General features: G+C 41.2%; 1 long non-coding RNA gene across 1 annotated transcript in view; it reads right to left on the minus strand.

Annotated features, from left to right (window-relative positions):
* The window catches only part of LOC124556557, a 295,085-nt gene extending 279,903 nt beyond the window's left edge, over window positions 1-15,182 (minus strand). The window contains exon 1 of the long non-coding RNA XR_006968620.1: window positions 14,991-15,182. This is a non-coding gene — a long non-coding RNA (uncharacterized LOC124556557). The remainder of the gene's footprint in view (window positions 1-14,990) is intronic.
* Between the last annotated feature and the right edge of the window lie 5,837 nt (window positions 15,183-21,019).

Raw genomic sequence — 21,019 nt, forward strand, 5'->3', positions numbered from 1 at the left:
GATACAACTAAATGAACAGATACCACTTCTTTATTCTGATGACTTCACACTGATATTAAGTGAAGAGAATGGCTTTGAAGTAGAATCACAACACAACAAATGTTGATGTTGGAAGACAACATTTTATAGCCACCGTGCAGAACAAATCGGAAGGAAACTGAGCATGGAACGAACACCACCAGTGAAAAATTTAAAACAAAAATAAAGAAAATACCGGAATGAACCAATGATAAAAGGGGAACCCTAACAGTCACTATATAATGTACTATGAAAAGGAAGATTATGACGATTGTTTTTAGCAGAGACTTGTGAAATGCGGAGGTCACGTCCAGAATTCTCTTCTTCTACATCTACATCTACATGGATACTCTGCAAATCACATTTTAGTGTCTGGCAGAGGGTTCATCGAACCATCTTCACAATTCTCTATTATCGCAATCTCGTATAGCGCGCGGAAAGAATGAATACCTATATCTTTCCGTACGAGCTCTGATTTCCCTTATTTTATCGTGGTGATCGTTCCGCGCTGTGTAGGTCTGTGTCAACAAAATATTTTCGCATTCGGAGGAGATAGTTGGTGATTGGAATTTCGTGAGCAGATTCCGTCGCAACGAAAAACGCCTTTCTTTTAATGATTTCCAGCCCTGTATCATTTCTGTGACACTCTCTCCCATATTTCGCGATAATACAGAACGTGCAATCTTTCTTTGAACTTTTTCGATTTACTCAGTCAGTCCTATCTGGTAAGGATCCCACACCACGCAGCAGTATTCTAAAAGAGGACGGACAAGCGTAGTGTAGGTAGTCTCGTTAGCAGGTCGAGTTACGTTTTCTAAGTGTCCTGCCAATAAAACGCAGCCTTTGGTTAGTCTTCCCCACGACATTTTCTACGTGTTCTTTCCAATTTAAGTTGTTCGTAATTGTAATACCTAGGTATTTTGTTGAATTTACGGCTTTTAGATTAGACTGATTTATCGTGTAACCGAAGTTTAACGAGTTCCTTTTAGCACTCACGTGGATGACCTCACACTTTTCGTTATTTAGGATCAACTGCCACTTTTCGCACCATTCAAATATCTTTTCTAAATCCTTTTGCAGTTTGTTTTGATCTTCTGATGACTATTAGTCGATAAACGACAGCGTCATCTGCAAACAACCGAAGACGGCTGCTCAAATTGTCTCCCAAATCGTTTATATAGATAAGGAACAGCAAAAGGCCTATAACACTACCTTGTGGAACGCCTGATATCACTTCTGTTTTACTCGATGACTTTCCGTCAATTACAACGAACTGTGATCTCTCTGACAGGAAATCGCAAATCCAGTCACATAACTGAGACGATATTCCATATGCACGCAATTTCACTACGAGCCGCGTGTGTGGTACGGTGTCAAAAGCCTTCCGGAAATCCAGGAAAACGGAATCGATCTGAAATCCCTTGCCAATAGCAATCAGCACTTCATGTGAATAAAGAGCTAGTTGTGTTTCACAGGAACGATGTTTTCTAAACCCATGTTGACTGTGTGTCAATAGACTGTTTCCTTCGAGGTAATTCATAATGTTCGAACACAATATATGTTCTAAAATCCTGCTGCATATCGACGTTAACGATATGGGCCTGTAATTTAGTGGATTACTCCTACTACCTTTCTTGAATGTTGATGTGATCTGTGCAACTTTCCAGTCTTTGGGTAAGGATCTTTCGTCTAGTGAACGGTTGTATATGATTGTTAAGTATGGAGCTAATGCATCAGAATACTCCGAAAGGATCCTATTTGGTATACAGTCTGGACCAGAAGACTTGCATTTATTAAGTGATTTGAGTTGCTTCACTACTCCGAGGATATTTACTTCTACGTTACTCACTTTGGCAGCTGTTCTCGATTCGAATTCTGGAATACTTACTTCGTCTTCTTTTGTGAAGGCATTTCGGAAGGCTGTGTTTAAGTTACATTGCTTTGGTAGCACTATCTTCGACAGTATCTCCATTGTTATCGGGCAGAGAAGGCATTGATTGTTTCTTGCCGCTAACATACTTCACATACGACCAGAATCTCTTTGGATTTTCTGCCAGGTTTCGAGACCACGTTTCGTTGTGGAAACTGTTATAGGCGTCTCGCATTGAAATCCGCGCTAAGTTTCGAGTGTATGTAAAGGATCGTCAATCTTGGGGATTTTTCGTCTTTTAAAATTTGGTATGTTTGTTTCGTTGTTTCTGCAACAGTGTTCTAACCCGTTTTGTGTACCAAAGAGGATCAGCTCCGTCGTTTGTTAGTTTATTTGGTATAAACCTCTCAATTGCTGCCGATACTATTTCTTTGAATTTAAGCCACATCTGGTCTACACTTATATTATTAATTTGGAATGAGTGGAGATTGTTTCTCAGGATGGCGTCAAGTGAATTTTTATCTGCTTTTTTGAATAGGTATATTTTTCGCTTCTTTTTCGAAGATTTGGGGATTACAATATTCAATCTCGCTACGACAACCCTGTGTTCACTAATCCCTATATCGGTTTTGATGCTCGTTATTAACTCAGGATTATTTGTTGCTAAGATGTCAAGTGTGTTTTCACAACCGTTTAATATTCGCGTGGACTCATGAACTAACTGCTCGAAATAATTTTCAGAGGTCAGGGATTTTCTCTGCCTCGTGATGACTGGGTGTTGTGTGATGTCCTTAGGTTAGTTAGGTTCAAGTAGTTCTAAGTTCTAGGGGACTGATGACCATAGATGTTAAGTCCCATAGTGCTCAGAGCCAATTTTCAGAGAATGCGTTTAGCACAATTTCGGATGATATTTTATGCGTACTTGGGGATTTTCGCCAACATATGGAGGGTAAATTAAAGTCACCACCAACTATTATCGTATGAATCGGGTACGTGTTTGAAATCAAACTCAAGTTTTCTCTGAACCTTTCAGGAACTGTAGGATAGAGTAGCATGGAGAGCTGCATCAAACTAGTCTCTGGACTGAAGACCACAACAACAACAACATCATCTGAACTGGGAGGTCGGTAAAAGGATCCAATTATTATTTTATTCTGGTTGCCAACAATGACCTCTGCCCATACTAACCATACTTAACCATTGTACCATCGTGTGTTGAAAGCTATTTATCTCAAATCCACCTTACTTCATTCGATATTTGCATGAAAAGCTTCATATTCTCAGTTTACTGTTTTAGGCCTATGTCTTCGTCTAGGTACACTACGTACTCATGCAGTTAAATACTGATATGGCATGGTTTCGTCTTTTACCTTTGTTTCAATAGAAACAGGCAATTTGGTAAAATAGTTTGCTTCTCATTTGACAGTCTAGCCCTGTAACGCGTGTCTCCAGTTTCCTGGAGATTAAATTCACTGGTCGCTCCGTAGAATCGCTTCAGTGATGCGAAAAATTAGAAGAAAAATTTGTATGTGGAAATGAAAGGATATGCTAACACCCTACAGATTTAACATGACGCGGTCCAAGAAGAAATAGAAAAGGTGAAAAATGTATATTCCTTCATTAACACAATAATTAAAAATCCTACCACATACATCTGAAACATACGGGCTGAGGTACCCAAATAAGGCCACCGAAAAGAAATATATCAAAAGCGAGTAATTACATCGAGGTGCGGTTTTCACTAAGTAATACCAGACACAGTGGCGAATTTCGTGATGCGCGAAAATAATTGCTAACGTTTGTAGCTGCAGGATTATGGCATCGATTCTGTTAAGCAGAATTATATTCTCTTTTCTGTAGCACTGGAAAGATCCTTCGAAGAGAACTTGAACAACGTGACGAGCGTAGAACTTGATGACATAGTGACAAGATATACCGCCTCGAACCATTGCTCCGTGCCGGCCGTGGTGGCCGAGCGGTTCTAGGCGCTACAGTCTGAAACCGCGCGAATGTTACGGTCGCTGGTTCGAATCCTGCCTCGGGCATGGATGTGTGTGATGTCCTTAGGTTAGTTAGGTTTAAGTAGTTCTAAACTCTAGGGGACTGATGACCTTAGAAGTTAAGTTCCATAGTGCTCAGAGCCGTTTGAACCATTTGAACCATTGTTCCGTCGTAACATGAGAGGTTGTCCGCAAGGATGCCCTACTGTCCCAAACGAAAACAAACACAAGTGTCATGTATACGATTCGTATTTTACCCGTGCCTTTGAAGCCCTCTGCTGTTGTATCGACCAGACAATAACTTGTGAAACCAATAAGAATTTCAAAATGTACACGACACTCAAAAATGAATATATGGTTTTTGTTTAGAGCAAATGTCACCAAACTTTTAGGTCAGCGGTGCGGTTGTGTGCTGAAGAGTATCTTGATCGTGCTAGGTCATCATGGTTTCTCTTCTGTTTCCGAAGTCCATTTCCAATGCGAGCAACTTGTTTAAGCACAAAATCTCTTTTCCGCAGGTGCTAACAGGTGAAGCACTCAACTGTTGCCTTGCAGAGACATGCATGCTGTTCCTAGTTCAGCTGATGTATTGCACATTTGCCCTGTGGTTTTTCGTAACATCAGTTCTTTACCACTTGATGACAACCCGGCTCCCAAATACTTACACCCTTCGCAGCCATTAATCTTTCATCATGTGTAAAGTCTATAAAATTGTCTCTACATAAAGAATATCTATGTTCACCTTTTCTGACTTGATGGCCGGCCGGAGAGGCCGTGTGGTTCTAGGCGCTACAGTCTGGAACCGAGCGACCGCCACGGTCGCAGGTTCGAATCCTGCCTCGGGCATGGATGTGTGTGATGTCCTTAGGTTAGTTAGGTTTAATTATTTCTAAGTTCTAGGCGACTGATGACCTCAGAAGTTAAGTCGCATAGTGCTCAGAGCCATTTGAACCATTTTTGATGGCTGCGCACCTGTTTCCTGTCCTAACAACTAACGCTTTTTTGATTGCGAGTTTATGCATATATTGCGACTATATGCATATTATACTTCTGTCCTAATTTATTACGTCATGGTGGCTGGCTGTTTTGTTTACAGGCTGTAGACACACGGTTGACAACATATGGAACCTGGGGTCTGGCCTGATGCATGCTCAGAGAGCATAAAGTTAAGGCGATCGCTCGCGATAAAAGGAAATACAGGCTCCAGTCCGATCTGAGACAAATTATAATTGTCATTCCATATGCAGCTGAAGGTTGTCCATAATCGCAACTGCGAATGCATTTCGTGTAAAGGAAGGAGAGGTTTTCGCGCAAAGCTCCTAAACAGCAGCTCCTCACAGCCGTCTATGTGGCCGACCAGAAATCAATACCAGTCTGAATCACTCCCACGGTCTTTCTGTAAAGCACTACACCTGACGCAAACCATTGCCACACGACTGTGTTGCACCACAGTCAGTAGATGGATCTGTTTACAGATGATGATAAAAAAAATAATTCTGAATAATTATTGCAACATACATACCACCTCTATTTTTTTCTAACGCTTACTCTCAGTTTAAAAAAATGCTGGGTATAGGATTAACTACATTCGTATCAGAAAATTTTGTGACTATTTTCTCTCGATTATCGTAGATATGCCTGCTTGAGATGTATAGGGTATTACCCGGTATGTACGCAATCTTAGTAAACAGTTTCCGAAAGCCACAGGAAAAGTTCTCCGATCCGAGACTGTACCGTGTTTGACACCCGAGTGGCGTGACTAGATATGGCGAATACCGTGAGTGTGAGCAGGATATACACTGAGGGGACAACACACTACGACTCTCTACTAAGGATACAGGGTACTTTTCCGACTCAATATTATGTAAAAATCAACACCTATTTCTAATGTATATGTTTTACAGATTTTTTGTTGGTATCAGGTAATGCAGGACACAGTCTAAACAAATTAGAAGTATTTTGAATATTTTTGAACCTGCTTACGGTTATTAAAAAAAATTACAAAGAAATTTCTTTTTCCAAAATGCCTCCTCAAATTGAGGTACCATTTAATCCAATGATATACATTTGAAGGAGACCACATTTTTACCAGATATGCATGGCATGATTGCTGAGTTATTAGACCTATTTAATCCCACCTGTTATGTATATTACAAGGATAAAAAATATCGTATCTTACATTTTAATTTTTATAATTTTTTCCTAGTAAAAATGTTATTTTTTCTATAATTTAGTTGATTCTGCAATAAAGCTTACGTGTACTACATAAGTATGGACTATTGCAGAAAAAATCAGAACAATGCTATATAAACTTTAGTAAACATTTGTACCTGAATTCTGAAAAATACAACTTGCGGGAAATTGCGAGTGAAGTCCAATTAAACTATGCTGCAGAACATTCCTGAAGCATAGTCTTCATCCAGCAGCATTTCTTCATCTTCAAGCTTCCTCTTGGCATTCCTTTTAGCACTTCTTGCTACTTTGGTAACTTGAAGAGCGAATCTTTCAGCTTCATGCACCCAATGTCTGTCACACTCAAGCAATTGATCTTCCATATTAGAGCCACATTTTATGCCTAAATTTCTCAGGACTTGCAACCTTCCTATCACTCCATCATTGAAACATATCACTGCATATAGTACACCAACTTTTAATGTATTTAGTCCTACAAAAACATTCTTGGGTAATCTTTCCCATATGCAATGGATGAAACTTTCATTTTTGTTCTGAGTGCCCCATGACGACATTTACGAAGCAAAACAGGGTCACCCAAGTCTCTAAAAAATTGGCTTTATTTCATTCATAACAGTCGCAGGAAGAGAATGCTTATGATGGTATATTTGACCACTTTCTTTTGATTTTTGGTAACCACACCAAGAATTAGCTGCTTTAGGGCAAAGTCCGTGAACAGCGTGGTCATCTGTGAGCAACTTATGAAAGTAGGTTTCCCATACAGCCTTTCTCATTGCTGTAACACCATTCAGAGGTGCAGTTCGTCTAATGTCCAGTCCATAATAACTCTGAAGAAGGTCTATTTCAGTTTCTGTCAATCTGCCTCGGCCAGCCAGAGATTTTTCATCAGATTGCAACTTTCCTTTCATTTCTCTTCGTAGCTTCCTCAATCTAGCACCCATCCTCTTCTGCACATGTCCACACACTCCTACTTTGTTTCCAAGGTATCACCATAAACATTGAACTCAATAATTTTATTGAAAGCTTTAGAGTCCCCATCGCCTAGGTACTTCGTATATCTAACGTGAAATATTTTAGAGTTCCATCACACTCCATACCTCCACTGTAACCACCATAATTCTTAAAACACTGATGTTCAATATGTCCTTCAGTGTTACCACAGCAGGCGTGGCAGTAATTACATAAGCACTCAACATCAACAACTTTTCCATTCTCCAGAGAAGTAGCACTTACAACACCATTCAAGGAATGATGTCCTCGATATTGCCATATCCCATCAAGTGCAAAAGAAATGTCCCTTGTTCCTCTAATATTTACAGTTTCTTCTAGTGCACGTTTCATAGATGCTGTAGACTCCACCTTCAAGCCACCTAAAAGTACTTTTATGTACTTGCTGAACCTACTGGGACGAGGAGGAAGGTCCATCAAACCACAAAACGTTTGAGCAGACTTTTTTCCTTTCCCTATTGCACGCACTACATACACTTACTTCAAATTCACATCATATGAATTATGCACAATGTTCGAAGTCATTTTCGAGGTAGATTTAATGCAGGATCTACACAGAACAACTAATTTTGACGCTAAACCCTTCCTGCTACTTTGTTCAAATGGTTCAAATGGCTCTGAGCACTATGGGACTCAACATCTTAGGTCAAAAGTCCCCTAGAACTTAGAACTACTTAAACTTAACTAACCTAAGGACATCACACACACCCATGCCCGAGGCAGGATTCGAACCTGCGACCGTAGCAGTCCCGCGGTTCCGGACTGCAGCGCCAGAACAGCACGGCCACCGCGGCCGGCTGCTACTTTGTTGTTCAGTTGTTTCCAGACAGCCTGCACCATCACATTGCTTACATTTAGCCACTTCGTTTATCAAAGGAGATAGATGCCCACATCGACATCAACAAATCCACTACAACCAGCGTCATTGTTAACACAAAAGATTGAATTACCAGGAGGCGAGCCACGTGAGAGTTTCTTCCCTGAAGAACTGATACAAAGGGTACTTTCAATAGTGTGGTTTGCTTTGTTTGTGAACTGGTTACCACAGAATTTCCTTTTATTGAATTTCTTCATGCGTGGCATAGTTTGCATTTATTGCACACTAAAGCATACGTACTTCCACAAGTATATGGAGCACTTGGGCAACAAACATTGAGTAACATGTGAACAAACTGCTTCAGCGAAACAAAAGTAAATACAAGCAAAGATAATCATTTACAGACACTAGAAACCTGCATTGTTACCAACATGTACAATGTATCATACGTATAATCGCTGTAAACAGAAAGTTCACAGTTCTTTTCGAAATAATACTGGTTTCTGTAACAGGAATAAAGGAGGCGTGACAGCATACATGACGGTAACTTTAAAATTGGGTATATATAGGTCATTTTTCACTTGAAACCCTGTAATGTATATATCAATGTAATCAGGAAAGACTATAGAATATACAAGTTTTTGGACAATTTATAAATACCCTGTATCCATAATAGCGGCATGACCCACTGCAATACAGCAGCGGTTCTACGTGGCATGGATCTGTAAAGCTGCTTGTAGGTTTGCAGAAGTATGTGGCAGCATATGTCAAAGAACAGGTCATGCAGTTCACGTAAGTTGCGGGCGCGGAACTGGCGCTCATTAGCGTCCTAGATGTGTTCCCTAGGGTTCAGATCAGGAGAATTTGGTGGCCATAACATCAGTGAGCGTAGACTATCATGCTACTGAAACCATTGTAACACGACTGTAGTCTTTCGGTACCACAGTCATCCTTCTAGAAGATACCATCGCTGTCGTGGACGGCATCAAACATGGAAGGAAGCAGGTGGCCGGCAATAATGTTCAAGTAATCCAAAGCTATCATAGTGCCTTAGCCGGCCGCGGTGGCCGTGCGGTTCTAGGCGCTCCAGTCCGGTGCCGTGTTGTTGCTACGGTAGCAGGTTCGAATCCTACCTCGGGTGTGGGTGTATGTGATGTCCTTAGGTTAGTTAGGTTTAAGTAGTTCTAAGTTCTAGGGGACTGATAACCACAGCAGTTGAGTCCCATAGTACTCAGAGCCATTTGAACCATAGTGCCTCAAATTACCACCATAGGTCCTACGGAATCCTAGGACCATTTTCCCCATACCACACTACTGTGCCAACAGGCCTGCATCCATGCCGCAGTCATTGGTTGGAGTAGCCGTACACCGAGATGAAGCGTAGTCCGACACAACTATAGGCCTGATGTAACAAAAAACATGATTCACCCATCCAGTAGACACGTTTCCTTTGTCCCACGGTACAGTCTGGATGATTTCATTCCCACTGCAGTCGTAACTGACGATGCCGTTGGGTCAACATGGGAGCACATGGAGGTCTTCTGCGGCTGAGCCTTATGTCCTGTCAGATACGCTGATCAGTGTGCTTCGAAACACTAGTGCCTTCTCCAGCACTGTACTCTGTCGTCATGTCTGCCACATGTAGCTCCTATCCATTTTTACAGGACGAGCAAGCCTCCGACCTTCTCATTCTATAGTAAAGCGTGTACGTCGAACACTACCGTGTCACGCGTCCGCAACGCCACCAGGCGTATTCTGTCTTCAGGTGAGCAGCAGTGATAATGGTTTGGCTCATGGTGTGTGAGCAACCAGTTAGAAAATTTGAGCAATGAAATTAACCGACTTTGAATGTGAGATGATAATAAGTGCAACACGCATTGGTCGTATTATATCGGATATTTGAGTTTTCGCTACAGTATCTAGGGTCGATCTTCTACTCCGCAGAGACAACGTTTCTACATTCCTAAATCACCACACACGACGATCACAAGTGTTGGACAAATGGATGTCACGTCACCTCTGCAGAGTAATACGTGAGGTCAGCGGACCGCTGTGAGTCAGTTCGCCGCCGATATGAAACTTCCTGTGAGATTAGAACTGTTCGCCGGACCAAGATTCAGATCTCGGACCTTATCCATCGCTCCCCAGTGCTCTACCAACTGAGCTATCCAAACACGACTCAGAACCTACCCACATAGCTTTACTTCCGCATTCCGGGCATGTGATGCGGTGAGGAAAGTACCTTATATAATTGGAGCAGAGATGAATGGGGCAGCATTTTAGAGTTGAAATGCGGAAATACAAGGACATATGCGAAATTGACAAAGAGAATATTCATGAGTGGTTCAAGATACAAGCTGTGCCTAAAAAGTGTAGAGAATATCATCATAAAATTAAACTCTTTATATAGAGAGCATGCTGAAAAGTAATGCCTAATAATTTTTTATGCCAAAAGCCTTAAAGCTTTAAAATAAAACAAACTTTGTTAACATTCTACACCTTTATTCTTTATCTCTGCATGTTTATTTTTCAACATAGTCAAGCTCCCAACTAGAGACCAGTTTGTTGATACCGTCGTTGTTGAACATTTGACTTCGTTCACGGAACCACAATCTCACCTCTGCATTCATCGCTTCATCATAATCAAAGAGAGGTCCTCGAAGGTGTTGTTTAAGTTTTGGAAAGATATAAAAATCGGATGGCACCAAGTCCGGAATATATGGAGGATGATCGATGACAGTGAACCCAAGGCATCAGATTGTTGCAGATGTCGCTCCCACGACGTCGAGGTGCCCCAGCCTCCGGATCATATCTACACGGTGGATTAACGATGAGGGTCGGTGTGTCGGCCAGCCTGGGTGTGGTTAGTAGTTGCTTTCTCCATCCCAACACGTGAATACTGGACTGGTACCAAAGTCCTGCCTCAGTTACACGATTTGCAAACATTTCGAAAAACATTCGCTCATTTTCGCATGAACAACACTACGCGCAGACCGTTGGGATGCACTATTTAGTTCCGTGTCATCAAGAAGGGCATCCCGTCACCTCTCGAGATTAACTATCCCAAAAATCGTTAATAACACTACTGGTTCTGCGCTTATGTGGACAAAGGCACAAGAAACAGAAGAAGAAGAAGAAGAGATACTACTTGCATTGGTAGTCAAATTTCCAAAAACAGTAACCCACTTGGAAGCTTGTTTGTGACACAGACGATGTTATTTTCTTTTCTGTTGGACTTTCCTCGTCCTCTATACTGTACTGGAGTCTATTACTAAAATATTCATCGATCCACTCACACAACACTGATCTCTGCACTTTGTTCTTAACAGAGAGAAAGCAGCATAGGTGAAAAAAGTTTCATGGGTACCCAACTGTAGTGTTGTGGGGTTGTTTCTATTTACAGTGTGGATATACGACCTGGTGAAAAATTATGGGACGCTTCAAGAGGCACATGAAAGTGGTACCATTAGAAAATTGTATCAGGAAACTATATGTAGGAAGGTATCCAAAATATCTATGCTTCATACAGGACTGGTAGTCGACTCTCAACGGTAAGGAAAATAGCATAGTGTGCACAAATAAGCAGAAACACCACTGCTGTTCAATTACACATTTGGTGATCAGTCATTGCAAACAGCCACTATCGGTAAATTTATAGGAGTATGCGCCTGGAATGATCTGAATTAGAAGGACCACCTAAAACTATATTTTGGAACGATAAGAGTTAGACTGTTATTTAGTGGTAGAATTATCAAGAAACGCCACTCTCCCATGATGATCCACAACGTATAGTAGTTATTCTGACATTTTCAAGTAAAAAAAAACGTAAAAAAGAAGGTAGATTATTGATTTACTAGTCGTGGAGTAAGTACCCTCGCCTCTCATTCCTCGGGGTGCCTGGTTTAAAAAGTTCCCGTGCCTTTCACTTTGTACTTGGAGATTAACCATTCAGCATGTGCTTCAAGTGACCGCCATTTGCTTTAGTGCACAAATTAATCCTTCTCAGGAAATGCCTGACAGTGGAAAGTAGGACATATCGCGGAATGGCTGCTCAAACTCTCGGGATACGTTTCATCATGCTTGTCGTTGGCTGTTGCTCATAACAAAAATTTTTAAAATATCTCCATAGGTATAAATCAGGGGCAGTTAGACTGGGTGAACCAGCGGGCCATGGAAAGGAACCACCACGTCCAATCCATCGGTGTAGATATTCTTCATTTAAAAACGTCCTTGCGATGCGTGAATAACGTGGCAGTACACCATCCAACTGTACCTACATTCTTTGTCTGATCTCTAAGTCAACATCTCCAAGTAAACCAGGTAGATGGACTCTCAACATTTCTGGAAAATTATATTGATTTACACTACAATTAAAAGATAGGAACCAATCAATAGCCATTGACAGTTCTGCACGAAACGTTAAGGCTCCAACGATGTTAGTTGTCAGCAGTTTTGTACCAATGTGGCTGGACGTTCTACCAGTAATCACTGGAGTGCCAGTTTAATTCACCAGTCTTTGTAAATGTGGTTTCATCTGAAAATATTACAGATGTTAACACATCTCGACGATTTATGGTCCAGTGGCAAAGTGCAAGGTGTTCTTCGAACTTCCGAAATGTTAGTTCTTGGGTCAATGTGATATGGCAAGCTTGAAATCTGTACGCCTTTAGGATTCTGAGAGCCGTTGACTTCGAGAACCCTAGTTCCATTTGGATTTGCCATGAACTAATATGAGGATTTAGCTGGATCACAGCAAGAACGGCTACTACACGTTTATCATGTTTCCCATATTCATGACGACGACATACACAATTTATCAGTCCACCAAAAGGTCTGTCAGTGACATCGCGAAAAGTGACGTTACTTGGGCATCGTCTACTGAGAAAACGTTTAGCATGAAGTGCGGGCGCGTGGACATAAACATCCTGGCACTCTCCTTAAATGGTAATCAGGTCTCCGACTTCATTTGGACTGTAGCTGTGTGAATCAACCAAATAAAACAAGGCAGTTTCACAGTTTTCACAAACTGATCATTCAAATTAGCAATGAAACAAGAACAGTGTTCCAGCATGTGGACGTGAGCGACAGCCCTCTCATGTCGCGCACTCCGTGAGGGTCGAGCGTTGTGGCCCCACACGAACGCCCTCTTGCCTGCTCTGCCAGCGGCGCTGTACAAGACCACCCGAATACGCTGTACGACGACCTACCACAATACGACCCCGTACTGGTAATTAAGTTACTTCAAAAATGGTTCAAATGGCTCTCAGCACAATGGGACTTAACTTCTGAGGTCATCAGTTGGTTGGGTTGGGTTGGGCTGTTTGGGGGAGGAGACCAGACAGCGAGGTCATTGGTCTCATCGGATTAGGGAAGGACGGGAAGGAAGTCGGCCGATCCCTTTCAAAGGTACCATCCCGGCATTTGCCTGGAGCGATTTAGGGAAAGCACGGAAAACCTAAATCAGGATGGCCGGGCGCGGCATCGAACCATCGCCCTCCCGAATGCTAGTCCAGTGTGCTAGCCACTGTGCCACCTCGCTCGGTGAGGTCATCAGTCCCCTAGAACTTAGAACCACTTAAACCTAACTAACCTAAGGACATCACACACATCCATGCCCGAGGCAGGATTCCAACCTGCGACCGCAGCGGTCGCGCGGTTCCAGACTGTAGCGCCTAGAACCGCTCGGCCACCCTTGCCGGCATAAGTTACTTCACCTGATTCAAATTTAGTAAGTAAACCAGACTACTATGCGCATTAATTGTGTTATGATGTAACGCCGTCACCTCATCCGTTTTCATTGCCTTCTCGAACTGAGCATGGTCAACGATCACATGTTTTCTTTGTTCAGAAAGCATCATTTTATACATACCATGTGAGCTCTTTTCAAATCACAAATCTAGAATTAGGGTTCCCATTTCAAAAAATTACTTGAACTCCAAATCACCTTGAAAATCACGTTCAAGGTCTCAGCCATCAGTAGTAATGTCTGACACTCTTTACCACCTATAACATAAACCGTTTGCTGGCACGTTTGTTTTACGACAAGACCTACATCTCTGACAATATCCTCACTAAGGCTCTATAGAACAGAAAGTATATCTAATAAAACATAATCTAATCTTAGGGTTTAAAGTCCCACCGACGACGAGCTCTTTAGAGACGGAGTAGAAGATCCGGTGGCAAGGAAATTAACCAAGCCGTTTCAAAGGAAGATTTTATGTGCTAATCAGTTACGCCATTTCCGTTTGTTCAACCCGGTGTATTTGCTGAGACACTCCAATATTTACACAATTATATACTATTTTTTCTGTAGCCTATGTTCTTGAGTCATATTCTAGTACAATAAGATTGAAACCAAAGACGTTAGTATTTTGTTGTGCGTAGAGGCAGCGATTCGGGAATAAAATCATAGATTAAACCAAATGTCTGCCTGGCACTTACTGTTAAGACGCTAAAAACATTTGTTGATGTATTAACAGAATTAACATTAATTTTACAGTGTCAAATTACGTAGTTTAGATTCAGTCATGGCAACTTCTTTCGGTTTTCTTTTCTTTCCAGAATTTTTAGTTCAGTAAGTTTTGTTCTTAGCAACCTGAGTATAAAATATCTATTTCTTTTACAAGACAGTTGGGCATATATGTAACACACACAAATAGGCGGTCAGCTTTTTTGACATTTCTTTAGTCTGATGTGGATTGATGCCCACAGTCTTACCTGGGTAGCATGCACGAAATTCTTTACAGCTCATCTTGTATGTGCTACTTTTGCTCACAGAGGACTGACTTCCAGTTTTCCAAGATATTATACCTTCTGCCATATGTTGCAAACTGTGTTCCACCACAATAGCCAACATCTTGACACTGAGAAACTATTTAGTCAAATATTACGCTACAGCAAAACTGGGGTAAGACATGTTTCATGTTTCCAGCGTATGAAAAAAAAATTTTTAAGAAACATACGTTACTTAAATGTGCTTTCTGGATTAATTAATCAATAACATATTTGCACCGTATGTACACGTACAACATTCAGAAATGCCGAAACTGAAAGTATTAGACAAGAAAGTTGTAGAACGACTTACCAGATAAGAATGGGAAGATCTCTGATGCTACCGATCAGTTCAGGTGGTGACTATCGTTCTGCAAAGTCTCAAGTGCCTACGGATGAGTGTTCAAAACCACACCTAATATTTGCGGGACCTACTACATCCGCACGGTTCCTCCCCGACTGCGCAGGGCACTCTACGAACTAAAGGTCACCAGCCATAGTCGCACCTACGGAGGCTACGCTGCGCGCACAGCTGCCATCTGACGGCTGTCGGGTACACTATCTTTATTGATCGACGCATCTCGCCCTCTCCTCCAGGGTGTGGCTTCTGCAGAGCATTTATTGAGCAAAGAAAATATGAATTTGTACAGCTTTCTCGAAGCATTACTTCCGAAACAGTAGTTACTGTTACTTAGGAAAAGAAAGCATCGCACTTGCTTTGTGTTGAATCTATACCTACAGACCAACAAAAATTTGCAGTAGTTATATGTTCTAATCACGTCTACGTCTACACAGTGGCGGATACATTAAAACCACAAGGAGGGGGCGTTAAAATATCTTGAGCTACTTTTACCGTAACGAAAAATAATAAAGCCTAATGCAAAGTTTAGGAAAGTTTTATTTAAACTGATTATATACATATACAAGACAATACCATCTTATGATATAAAAATTACAATTGTGGTTCTCTTCCTTACGTGATGAATTCCATGCCCCTATTCTTCCTGGCAAACTGATTAATTACACAGTCAATAGGACAATCAATGTCAGGGCGAGTGTTCAATAGAGCTAAGCCATTAAGTCGATCCTCCTTCATTGTCGACCTCAGCCATGTTTTTGTACACCGCAAAGTTGAAAAACTTATTTCTACTGCAGCAATGGATGCAGGTAGACAAGCAAATATTTTGTACAGAATGTGCAAAGTAGGATAGTCAGATCTAGGACAAACAGACAACTTCTGCATAACAGAATCACGATCATTAAGGGCGTTTATGCTCGTTTGCTTGTATTGAAGAATCTCTCCCATAAGTATCTTTTTAATCACAAAGAGTGATTCTTCTTCAAAGAACGGTAGTTCAGTTAAGCACAAATTCAATTTATGTTCCATATCATTACCATCATGTTTCAGTAGTTGTAAGGGCAGAAGCATATTGAATTTTAAATGATAAATATTTTCTTCAGCAAAGCGTTCATTCGTGTCAGTCGTAACATGGTCCAGTGTTGGAATAAAAACAGTTCTTTTCGAATATTTCATAGCATCATAATTATGATCGCCGTTTTCGCTGTGTCCTTGTCTGACGAGGAACACTCATCTCCACGTCTCACTCTTCCACAAGTGGCTTCGCCTCTTCAACAATACGAGCAAAGTGGCTATCAGCATTAGCTGTCATGCCGTCGTACACTTTGAGCGTCGAATCTAATTGTGCTTTTGCCATCGCGACGTCCAAGCTAGAGTCTTGCAAGATTTTGCTGACTGGATATGTTATGCTCATAATGTGACTTACTGTAAACAGAGTGATAATAAACTCGCAATTAGAGAGAGCTCGAAGGAGAATATTGACTTTGGCAGCCGTTGTTCTATCCCTGCAACACTGTATTTCTTTAAGAACTTTGCAAACTGTTCCGAGATCAGCTGCGAATTGAATAACAGCATTATGTCGCTCAACCCATCTAGTTTGACAATGTGACTGCAGCGAGTGTTTTAAGTGACTCTTCAATGTTGCGAACCGCTTGCTAGACACTGTAAGAACGATACTACTTCTTCAATGGTACCAGGGGAGTTCCTCACACTTTGTAACTTTGCAACTGCGAGAGACAGCAAGGTTGAGCCGATGACTTCGACACGGTGCTACTTGCGCGTTGATAGCTTTCTTTCCTATTGCAGCCACAGCTCCTTTCAGTTCTGACATTTAACTGAGCAACCATCACAGCCTATACCCACACAGTTCTGCAGTGACACAGAAAGGCTTTCCATTCTCCTTAGAATCGTAGTACTTAATACTCCACCAGTAACGCTACGCTCTTCATCTTGACTCTCTTGAGGTTCATCGTCAATGTTTCCACTACAATCATTGTCTTTATGAATGTCAACGACACCCAAAAATTTTCGTGTAATTTGCCGTCACCAACAAGATATCTTGCAGCTAAACTCAGTTGGGCGATGTGCGCTAAGTCCATAGTCTCATCGAAGATTATGTTGTTGTAAGTAGGCTGTTTAGGTTTTTTTATTGGTAACGCCACCTCTGTATGAAAATCACTGGCTGTGCTGTGTGCAGTCTGTGGCTGCTTTGCATTGTTGTAATACTCGCCATTGTAGTGTTGGGCAGCTGGATGTGAACAGCACGTAGCGTTGCGCAGTTGGAGGTGAGCCGCCAGCAGTGGTGGATGTGGGGAGAGAGGTGGCGGAGTTTTGTAATTTGTCATGAACTGCTATATATATTATGACTATTAAGGTAAATACATTGTTTGTTCTCTATTAATATCTTTCATTTGCTAACTATCCCTATCAGTAGTTAGTGCCTTCCGTAGTTTGAATCTTTTATTTAGCTGGCAGTAGTGGTGCTCGCAGTATTGCAGTAGTTCGAGTAACCAAGATTTTTGTGAGGTAAGTGATTTGTGAAACGTATAGGTTAATGTTAGTCAGGGCCATTCTTTTGTAGGGATTTTTGAAAGTCAGATTGCGTTGCGCTAAAACTATTGTATGTCAGGTTAAGCACAGTCCTGTACAATTTTTCTAGGTGGCGTTTCTTATGTCGACCCTTAGCCGAGGATACCTCACTGGAATCTTCTGATTTTTTCTTGTAGTTTGTGTAATTAGTGTAGCTTTTGTTTATTGCTAGCGCGTAATTGTAGAGAGGATCTCCTTTGTAGTTGCAGTCTTTCATTGTTGTTGTGGCATGCATGTTGATGTGCATCAAGTATTTCGCTGCTGCGCTTGCAATTAACGAGATATTATTTTCAGTGCTATGTTAATGTGTTCTCTTATTGTTGCTCTTCAAATTGTGTTTTTCTGTGTTATCGCGTGAAATATTGTGACAATAATGGCGTGTGAAAAACGTAATACTAGGCTCCAAAGTAAACTGAGAAATGACAGTGAAGACGAAAGCAGTGTGTTAGCGCCACCGAGTAATGAATTAACTAATGTTCAAAGTAGTAATTTGGTAATTGTGCATAGGGAAATGGAGCGGGCGGCAAATAATGGTGTAGACAGTGAAACAATTAGTGAACAGGGAAGCATTATCGATCGATCGGTCAGCAACAGTTCGCCTCAGGAATCCGAAATGACAGGACACAATTTTGCAAATACTGTAGATTCAGGTTTTGCGTCCTCATCGTTTTCTCAAATGAGTCAAGACACATTTTCCGCTTGTCAAAATGTGAATGTTGCCGGTGCAAATTCACTGCCGAAAAGCACTGAGGAACATGTTTCAGACACCAGTGCATTGTTATTACAATTAATGCAACAAATGGGCCAAAAGCTTGAAAAGTTAGACACAATGGAACAACACCAGAGACAAACACAGCAACAGTTAGACACAATGGAACAAAATCAGGGACAAACACAGCAAAAGCTTCAAAAGTTAGACACAATGGAACAAAATCAGAGACAAACACAGCAAAAGCTTCAAAAGTTAGACACCACACTTGAACAAACACGTGAAGATTTAAATTTAACTACTGAGTTACATAAAACCGAATCGAAATGTCAAAAAGTCTGTAATGACGTAAAAACACAAATTTGTGAGCATTTCCAACCTATTTTTTCGCGTCATGAAAATGCATTACAGAATCACGAAGCAGCCATAAAAGAACTGCAAACTATTGTTCATGAAAATCATGAGGCCTTGCAAGCTAAATTTGACTCAGTTGCATCTACCGATTCGGTTACGCAACTTGCAAAAACTCAGGAAAACTTGAAGGACACAGTAGATTCGATTTCAACACAAATGGACACTCTGAAACTTGGTTCAGAAAAACACACTGAGGAAATGTGTTCACTATCGGTGAAAGTAGCCGAACTTTCGGATCAGGTCACTAACTTATCTACAAAGGTAGATGATGATCTGAATGACACAAGACCTGTAGCCATCACTAACACAGAAGAGTATGAACAAATTAAGAAATTCAAACAAAATCAGAATCATATTAATACGCAATACAAAAGAGAAATCCGGGAAGTACAAGATCAGTTGGCACAAGTAATACAAAAATTTCATATTTCAGAGGACACTCGCACTCCAACACGGGAAGTGGGACATAGAAGTACGGAACAGACACAAAATAATAACTCAGGGCACTTCGGAAATTATGAAAGAAATTGGCAAGGCACACCGAATTTTGAGATGGAACCACCGAAACAACGTAACAATGACCCATATGCGACTAGCCGACACGATGATTTTGACTATAAGCTGTTCATTACTACACGTAAATTCAAAACATTTAAGAATTCTGGCAATGACATTCATCCACAAGCATGGCTCCACCAATTCTCTCATTGTTTTCCTCCCAACTGGTCGTTAGAGCACAGATTAGAATTTATGTGTGGCTACTTAGAGAATGAACCAGCTGAAAGAATGCGATCGGTCATTCACGATTGTCACAGTGAAGGAGATTTTTATCATGCCTTCCTCTCAGCATATTGGTCTCAAGCTACACAAGACCGAGTAAAACATAGCATCATAATGATGAAACATTTCGAACAATCTGAATTTTCCAGTCTTGTGAAATATTTTGAAGACATGTTGCACAAGAATCAGTACCTGTCAAACCCATACAGCCCCTCATAACTCTTCCGCATTTGCTTAATTAAACTGCCTGAACATTTGCGACATATTATTTTAGCAGGACGTTGCAAAGACGACATTGAAGCTTTTCAGGGACTGTTACAAGAATTAGAAATTGACACAGACAGTCGCGGGATGCGAAAACAGGAAAACAATCACTACAGGTCACATCCGTCACAATTCCGTGACGACAGAAACAATAACTGGACACGACAAGTCTATTCTTACAACGCAAATTGTGACCAAAACAGACACCACCCGTATGACAACCGTTGGCAGAGTAGTAATAATTACAGGGAAAGATCACCTCTCCGCGGTAATGACTATCACAGAGACAATCAGAGAAACAGGCAATATGGGAACCAAAATAATTATTATCAACGGAGACAGAATAACTTCAGATGCAACGGTCCAGAGCGCAGTTACGACTCAGGGAGAAATTCTCCACCACGTGACCGACAAGAAAGAAACTATGGAATCTACCGACATGACGACAGACGATATGATCGTAACGACAGACCTGAATTGCATCAGAACTGGCGGGATTTAAACAGGGCAGGGCCCTCTTGTCACGGTGAATTTGTAGAAGTTAGGTCTCCAAATCCCAATAACGACGCTCGCCAACAAAGAGACAATAGGCAATGACTCATACCGCTGGCAGCCACAAAACGTACTTATGAAACAGACGACGCAGCTGCCGCAGCTAGTAATTACGTAAAAATGGAAGACATTAGGGACATCTTACTCCAGGAACACGACATAAAACATAACAACATTGCATATCCTGTGATTCACATTACAGTAAATGACGTAAAATTTACGGCAGTACTTGACTCTGGCAGTCCCATTTCAGTAATTAGTGAAACAGCCTTTAGCAAATGCAACAAATCGAACGATTGTCCCACACTTCTGTTACGTAAGATTAAATTACAAGGTGCAATCTTTGGAACAAGTGTAAATGTACACCAACAAACCAACTTAGAATTCTTTTGTCAAAGCCACAGCTTCTCTATGAGCTTTCTTATTGTTCCATTACTGTCGACGGAAATTATATTGGGAGTAGACTTTTTGAATGAATACAAAGCAATCTTAAACTTTCACGATGCTGAAATAAGTTTAGAGAAAGAAGGTAAGTCAATAGCTTTGAAATATGAAGATTGGCTCTCAAACCATGACGAAGAAATTAATCGGCTTTACCTCCTGTTGGACAACAGTTCGGAATTTTCTACGGAACTGCACACTAACAATCACTCTGCAAGTACTGACAGGGATGATA

The sequence above is a fragment of the Schistocerca americana genome, chromosome X, assembly GCF_021461395.2.
Source record: "Schistocerca americana isolate TAMUIC-IGC-003095 chromosome X, iqSchAmer2.1, whole genome shotgun sequence".
Taxonomy (NCBI): Eukaryota; Metazoa; Arthropoda; class Insecta; order Orthoptera; family Acrididae; genus Schistocerca; species Schistocerca americana.